The sequence below is a fragment of the Silene latifolia genome, chromosome 7 (assembly GCF_048544455.1).
Source record: "Silene latifolia isolate original U9 population chromosome 7, ASM4854445v1, whole genome shotgun sequence".
Classification (NCBI taxonomy): Eukaryota; Viridiplantae; Streptophyta; class Magnoliopsida; order Caryophyllales; family Caryophyllaceae; genus Silene; species Silene latifolia.
Genome location: NC_133532.1, coordinates 64536033 through 64544211, shown reverse-complemented (window position 1 = coordinate 64544211; position 8179 = coordinate 64536033). Strand labels below are relative to the sequence as shown.

Below are 8179 nucleotides of genomic sequence, written 5' to 3'. Positions count from 1 at the left end.
TTTCCCTTTCCCTCCAACTTCTCCTATTCAAACATACCCTCAAGACCATGTGTAATAGTAAAGGAATTAACATTGGAACAATGGAACCTGTGTGGCTGTGTGGCTGTGCACTTAGTGCATTGTAAAGTGTCTGCTATTTGGTGAAGAGTCATTTTTGCGCACTAGGGTGAAGTGTTGAGTATTGTGTCAGACTATGTTTCTTGTCGAGGCGTGGCTCACAACAGCTTTTGTTTGTCCGTGATACTCCCCGTGACTACATTTCCTACTATAACCGTTGCCAGTTTTATGTTAATGCATGATTATAGGTTTGTCTTATGCAAAAACGTCTTTAAATTAAGACCTCCTTTTTGCCCCCCTGGTGTTTGTATTCGTCTGTTTATATGATCTGAGTTTGATATGGATACTGAATATCTTGCTTTCACCTAGCCTTGAACTTCTTTAATCGGTACACTTTTTCCTATACAAACGGTGCTTCCAACGACTATGCTCTTGATTTCTTTCAAACTTTAGGCAAACCACGAAGGTGATCCCGAGCTCTGGGACGACTCTAAAATTGTACCATCAAATGCTTAATGAGTTTCTTGAATCGGTTAACAACACATCCTCCGGTAAATTATTTTTCATTTAGTCAATAGATTTTTCGTTTTGGTCTCTCGAGATCTGGGTTAACTTTCTCTAATTGATAAATAATTCACTTATTCATACAAGTCTATATAGTTAACTTCCATGATCTCACATATGAACCGACATTGCGTCATTTCATCTACAGAGGCAACATTTTACGCTCTGAAGAATAAACAACCAAAGAAAAGGAAAGTTGTTGATAGGCGAGCCTCCAAGAGCCGCAAGATAAGGTTGATTTCTTATGCAATCTTTCCTAGTTCATGATGGTAACATGGTATCACAAAGATCTATATGAGAGCACTCAGAGCAGTCTCAGTAGTTTCTTTATGCTACTGTCTCGTAATTCTATATATTTAGTGAAATCTTACATTTTCTATTCAATGTGTCAGGTATAACGTTCACGAGAAGATTGTCAATTTTATGGCTCCTCGACCAGTGGATATGCCTGAGATGGCCCCCAAGTTATTTCAGAATTTGTTTGGGCTGAGAACTCAGAAATCGTCATCAGCCGCATAGAATGAATGCTGTTCCTGCTAATTTTAATCTGCATTGTAGTAATGATACCGATCACCGATTCAATTATAGGAATTTTTTTTTGGGATCCCGTACATGTAATGAAATTCAATTTATTTTGAGTTGGACAGTACCATACACTTGATTGTGCTGGAGGTCCAAAATATAATCACCTTCTGTTTCATAAATGTTGACTTTGAAATGCCCAAAACTCGCTCAAGATTTCGTCTCGGCCTCGTAGGTACACAGCGAGTGTCGAACTCTTGAAAAATCATGATTTTACCAATGACTAGTGTAGCTGGTAAAATAATTGAGGGTAGTATGTTGTGCTCTTGAGTTCTGACCAGTTCAAAGTTCAAAACTCATCGGTATACTAGTGTTTTGGTTCAAGTGTACTCGTCTTGTACGCATCTTGGTTGTAAACCAACGCTGGTTCAGCGTCCCACTTTCTAAGTTCGACCTGCCCTGACCCGCCAAGAAAAACAAAAAGGAAAATAAAATTTTGCTTCGGCTTGGTCCAACCTAACCACAAGTCAATCTAGGGCCAGGCTTGAGCCATGCCATCCCTCCCACCCCAACCTAACCACGTGTCAATCTTATATTTTCCGTTTCATGCATCAGGTGTAACGTTCATGAGAAGATTGTCAATTTAACGCACCTCAATCGATGGATATCAAAGTTATTTCAGAATTTCTTTGGACTGAGAACTCGGAAATCATCATCATCAGCAGCGTCGAATAAATGCTTTTGGTTCGTGCTAAATTTTAATTTGCCTTGTAGGAATGATCACAAACCGAGCATCGCCAATTCAATTATACGAAAGTTTATTGGATCCCATACATGTAATGTAATACTTCTTTCAAATGTAGCCTTTGAAATGCTCAAAACTCGGCTTAATATTTGTCTCGAGAGTCTCGTAGTATTGACACAAAAAGTAAAAGAAAAAATCGCTCTTTTTTTTTTTTGAGGGGAAAAAAATCATGATTTTATCCATAGCTAATAGTACAAAAATGACGCAAGGCATTAAATGATTCACGGTTCCTGCAAATATCGACTTGTTAGAACTTGAAAATTACCGAGAAAAAGAATTCAATCGGTTAGTAAATATTGGTCATGCTACAGTACTTCATAAGCAGAGAGCATTACATTTCTTCACTTGAACTCGACTACATTGAAATTTTTTGATACAGAATCACAGAAGATTGAATCAACATAACTTGATCGCTTTCAGCTAAACATAATGCCAATGGCCAAGAGAGCAGACGCCCCCAAACAAGTACGTATATGATTCAATTGGGTCCACGCAAGGCAGTGACAACGACTTCCACCATCTCCGAAAATTACCCGAGGCCTCTAACATATTGGTCGAGGGTAGTGTTGAACAAACTCGATCCTACAAGATTGCATACACATTTGCATAATTAGTAAATACCCAAAATCAAAATACATACTGAAAATGAGATTCTCTTAATGAAAATGAACTATATCTGATAATGAAAGCGTTAGAAGAGTTAGAAATCAACTCCATATTATGGGAAAATAGCTTTTCTTTTTCTAAGTCGGAACTTCCATGTATGATTCGCCGCACGTAAATCGAGAGCACTAAAGCAAAATCTTACTAATTATTACACATGTGATTATGTGATTCTGTGACAAAGGTTTACACTGTTCTATGAAAATAGTGGGGGTACATAATTTTGGGAGAGAAGTTTTGGTAATAAAGATTTACTCTATATTCTTTGGCTCTAGATTACAATGAAAATGACGAAAAGTGATTCACTAAATTAGTTATACTTCTTTTTATTGTGACGTAGTAGTCCTTGAGCGCAATTCTCGACATAATTTTCAGTATGATCCAAGAAAGCTCTAAATGAGGTTAACACATGCATAATGTTAGTATCTCTTAGTCCCCAAAATCTCATATGAGACGGTATCATGATAATTATATCTTGGGATTGAACTATTTAGGGCTCGCTTGGAATGGAGTAATTATTAAGGGAGTAATAGAGGCTAAAATAAGAGGATGGAAGGAGATTGGTGGTTAGTGGTGGTTGTGGAGGATGGAAAGAGGTGGTGAGGGAGGAATTATTACCTCCGTATGGAGGTAATGCATTACTTGAGGGGGGAGGTGGGTAATTATTACTCCTTAATGAATAGACTAACACGCTATCTTCCTCCATTTCTATCTCCACCCTCCATCACTTTCCTCCATTTTCTAGTTCATTTAAGCTCTATTACTCCCTTAATAATTACTCCCATTCCAAGCGAGCCCTTAAGGACATCATTCCTTCTCACTTGTTTTCTTTGTTGTTTTCCGGTAGAGTTTTTAATCAAATGGGTTGGTCTTGCATTATATGAAAATAATCCCATTACTTGGGAATCTAATTGTTCATGGGCATTTAATAGATGAAACACGAGCAATTGAAGGATAGAACAAGATTGTTGGCCTTATTCGGGGGAAAGAATAGCAAGAGTTACGAGAAGGCATAACACAACTTTATTAGCAGGAAGAAGGATGGCTACAAAATATGCATTCCTAAGCATTTGGCGAGATAAGAGATCACATCGTTCCTACTAATCGCACCAAGTTAATCGTGAAAGATAAAAAAGAACACCTTTTTCTTGTAGGATTGGTAGAAAACTTGGAAAAGTATGGATCCAGGTGTTCAAAGTAACAAAGTACTAAATCATGAAGTCAATCACTTACCGGATAGGAGTTCCAGGAGTGAGTAAGAGGATTCTTGACTACGTATTCAACATACATGTTGTAAATATACTTCAGTGATTCACGTAGATCGCCAGTTCTAGGATTAGTGACCAGAATAAGCTGCAAATACAGAGACAGATAGGATATATATCAGAGTCGATGAAAGAAAATAGCTTGCATATAGAGAAATGTTACACGAAATTGTTATGCTAGACAGCTCCCGAGATCAAGATACAATGTCCATGTTATACATGCAAACACAGAAAAACAAGATATTGATCAACGAAGGTTTGTCCAAAAGCTGGTCCAAATTTGAGGTAGAGATAATCCCTTTGGTTAGATGGACAGATAAGGTAAGGAAAGTTAGGTAAGAACATAGTCCAATGGCCTCAACTATACCTCGAGCTAAGAACATAGTCCAATTGCCTCAACTATACCTCCTATGTCAGGGTAAGAAGGCCGTGTGTACAGATTCTAACCCCTGTGTTGGAAACGATATGCTATTTCTGGATGATCAATAATAAAATGCTTCGAGACTTGAACCAGCCATGTGCTACTTCGCAATATGCTCCAAGGTCAGCCATTAAGTCTTTGGTTTGAGACAAAAGAAAAAAAAAGGAGAGAATGGGAGATCTTTGCGTTTGTAGCAATGAGGAAGGAGTGGGATCGGAAGAAAAAATAACAAAAAAAGAGGGTAATCGATCCCTCAATAATCCTAAGTTGGAGATACATGAAAGGAAAACTCCTTTCAATTTAGAGGAAATTGATAGCTCCCACCTTTTCTATATCATTTTGTTAGAACTTCCACCTTTTCTAAGAGGATTTCAAAACTCCCACCTTTTCTGAACATTTCCTCTAAAACTCATACCAAAAACCCATTTTCACCCAAATAAATGTCATTCTTTTAGCAAAAATCATCACGATATATCTTTTTGTCGAAAACTAATGTTTGCTAGAATAAAAAAAAACATTTATGATTGATATGGACAAAAAAATGTCTCTTATTTTGGCAACAACTGGCTTTTGGTGGGACTTTTAGACGAAATGTTCAGAAAAGGTGGGAGTGGTGAAAAAAAAATTCGAGTAGGTGGCGAGTTTTGAAAAATCGCTAAGAAAAAGGAAAGTTGTCAAATTTCTCTTCTTTTTATTTTAAGTGTTGTCCATTATGAATCTGTCCTCTCCCCCTTCCCTTATCTCTGGCTTAGAATTGAGAGTAGTCCGTTCCTTTACCATTGGATTTGGTAATGTGAGAGATAATCTGGTAATCTAAAAGTAAATCAGGAGTCAAGCTAATCTAAAAGTAAATGTAAGATTTCCAAAGACACTGTTGCAAAATCATAAATACCAGGGTTACGGCTGGCAATTTGGAAATACTTGAACAAAGTAGCTGGAAAAACATTGAGGGTTAATGGTTGTCGTAAGCTTACAAGCCTAGTTTCAGAAACACGGAAAGCATTCAACAAGAGATCCCTCACAGTTGGATTCCTAATGCAAGAAAAAAAATCTGACTACTTTTGAACTCCTAAGACACGAAAGGATGCAACCATAGGAGCACAAATGACTAGAGAACAAAGTTGATCAAGTACAAAACAAAATCACAAAATTATTAGAAAAAAGAAACTCAAATTACAACCAAACAAAAACAGCAATTGGATTGTGAGAACCAAAAGGTCTAGAATATAAGTGAATGCAACATACCTTTATTCCAGATGGCGTCTCCATGAAACTAAGCTTATAAGTATTGGTGCGGAAACTATGAAACGAGCACCCCTGGCCTGGCAATTGCGGCACCCCAAGGTTGACCTTTTCCGCACTGCCTCGACATCAGAAATGTAAACATCAGCAATGTTCTATTTATTCCACCTTACATTCAACAAAATGCAACTTATGCAATTTGGTCAAGGATTGGTGATCTAGATGATATTCAAGTTGCACGAAATTGGTCAAAATATCAATACAGAAAGAACATATTATTTGCAATCTTGTAGCTTAATTTGATCGTGTTTCTTTAAATTGCACAGGTTCTGGTACTGGGATTTATCCTTTCCCCCAAGTTTCAGCTATATTACTCTATCTCTTCAAAATTACCTCACATAACCAACACTGGACACACGAACATGGTTATGATACTTGGACACTTCACTTCAAGCCAAAAATATGAGTTTTTATAAAATATGAGTCGGACGCTTTCTAACCAAGGTTGGGTAACAAAAATTCCAGTGTAGGTTATGCTAATAAAACTTTAGGCATTGTCGAGAGTCTGATACAATATAAGTGAATGTGGACAAACTATCTCGCTCTCCAAATTCCAAAGGAATCAAAGACTAGTCATCAAATTTACACTTTCTAGTTTCTACACAACACCAGAAGAAGATTACACTTTCTGAATTGGAATTCATCTTCATCCATCAAGTTTCCATTATACAGCTCTGGACACTTCTATAGTCAAACAAATCACACCTCCACCATCAAAAGCTCAACAAATAACCCACCGTCCAAAAACCCAAAAAGATCAAAACTTCAACAAGTTTGATCTATTCGATTCGTGCTAACCCATATATACAATATCCTAGGCACATCTTATGACACATCACATTAGTCCATCAATCACCAATGAATTCCTGCAACCTACCAAATCATACACCCACCATACAAAAATCATAAGGGTGTGTTTGGATTGAGGAATTTGGAGGGAAAAGAAAGGGAGGGAGAATAGGGGATTTAAAATCCCTTGTTTAGATAACAAATGAGGGTGGAGGGAAATGGAGGAAGAGATTTGGAGGATCCAATTTCCCCCTCCAAGCCTAATCAAAATCTTTTCTTAATAGGCAAGATTTTGAGGGAAATTGTATCCAAACAACCACATTCCATTCCCCCCTCCCCTCCCATTCTCTCCCTTTCAATTCCCTCCTTCCCCCTCCCCTCCCTTTCCCTCCACTTTTGCTATCCAAACACACCCTAAGGGTGTGTTTGGATAGCAAAAGTGGAGGGAAAGGGAGGGGAGGAGGAAAGAGAGAAGAGAAAGGGAGAGAAGAGAAGGGGAGGGGGAATGGGAAGTGGGTGTTTGGATACAATTTCCCTCCAAATCTTGCCTACTATGGAGAGATTTTGATTTGCCTTGAAGGAGGGAAAATGGATCCCTTAAAATCTTTCCCCCTTCATTTTCCTCCACCCTTATTTGCTATCCAAATAAGGAATTTTAAATACCCTACTCTCCTTCCCTTTCTTTTCCCTTCAAATCTCTCAATCCAAACACGCCCTAAAAGATCAAAACTTTGCCTAATTGATTCATTCTAACCACATATACCATATTCTAGCCACATTTTGCGACAAATCGTATCAATCACAACAACAACATTACCCGAGTACCTCAATGGCTCCCGCAAATTACAGGATAAGGGGAGTCGGATGTACACAAAGAGACTGTTTCCGAAACCAATAAACTCAAACAAATTAACAAATCCAAAATCAGGAAAACGTTAAAAAAGTTGATTATTACCAAGTGGGGTCCATCTTAGCAAAGAAGAGATTTGAGGAAAAGAGCAAACCAAACATAAGTTTGTGATCTTGTTGAGGATCTAAAGTATGAAGATGACGATTCCATTCCTCGTAAAGCAAACAAACACCATTTCTATTGAAGATATAAATCATATGTGCATTGTTTCCTCGATGTCTTTATCTTTGGTGGTGATGGGTTTATCTCTGTTCCTCCAAAAAACTGCATCTTTCAACCTTACTTCTAATAATAATAATAATAATCAAACTAAAACAAGAAATTATTGTTGCACTTTGATCACTATTTATAACCCAATTTGTAGTTTTTATAATCGAAATCAGAATTCAGATGAGGTGATGATTTAGAATTTCGGACGGATTTAGGAGACTCTCACTGGCTTTCTACCTAGGTAGCACCAAAACGGACACGGACACGGGACACGGACACGACACGGACACGTGACACGGCATCCCTTGAAATTTAGGACATGGGACACGTTATTTAAATTTAATAAAATATATATTTTATAATTATATACGTTCGATTTTATTTTTATAAAAGTATTTGATATTAAATTTAAATAAGTGAAGCTAAAACTTGCCTTGATTATAACTCATTTTCATTTACTATCCAAACGAATCTTCTAATCAATCTCTTTCGACAACTCATTTCACGCTTAAAGAACATCATTCACCCCAAATGATGTCCAAATGTCATGGACACGCGTCGGACACGGCCGAAATACCATGGACACGCGTCGGACACGTGCCCGAATAAATGTAGAAAGTTAGACACGGCTTTATAGGTGTCCGACACGTTTCGACGTGTGTCCGAGGAGT

The 8179-nt window shown here is 37.7% G+C and overlaps 1 long non-coding RNA gene and 1 pseudogene across 1 annotated transcript; one reads left to right on the top strand and one right to left on the bottom strand.

Moving 5' to 3' along the window:
• The first annotated feature begins 510 nt into the window (after positions 1-510).
• LOC141592267 (uncharacterized) lies at positions 511-1325 on the top strand. Its single transcript, XR_012521096.1, has 3 exons — positions 511-608; positions 770-854; positions 1014-1325. It is a non-coding gene; the product is annotated as an uncharacterized LOC141592267 (long non-coding RNA).
• Positions 1326-2165: 840 nt separating this feature from the next.
• On the bottom strand, positions 2166-7568 carry LOC141591125 (uncharacterized; annotated as a pseudogene).
• Positions 7569-8179: the final 611 nt, after the last annotated feature.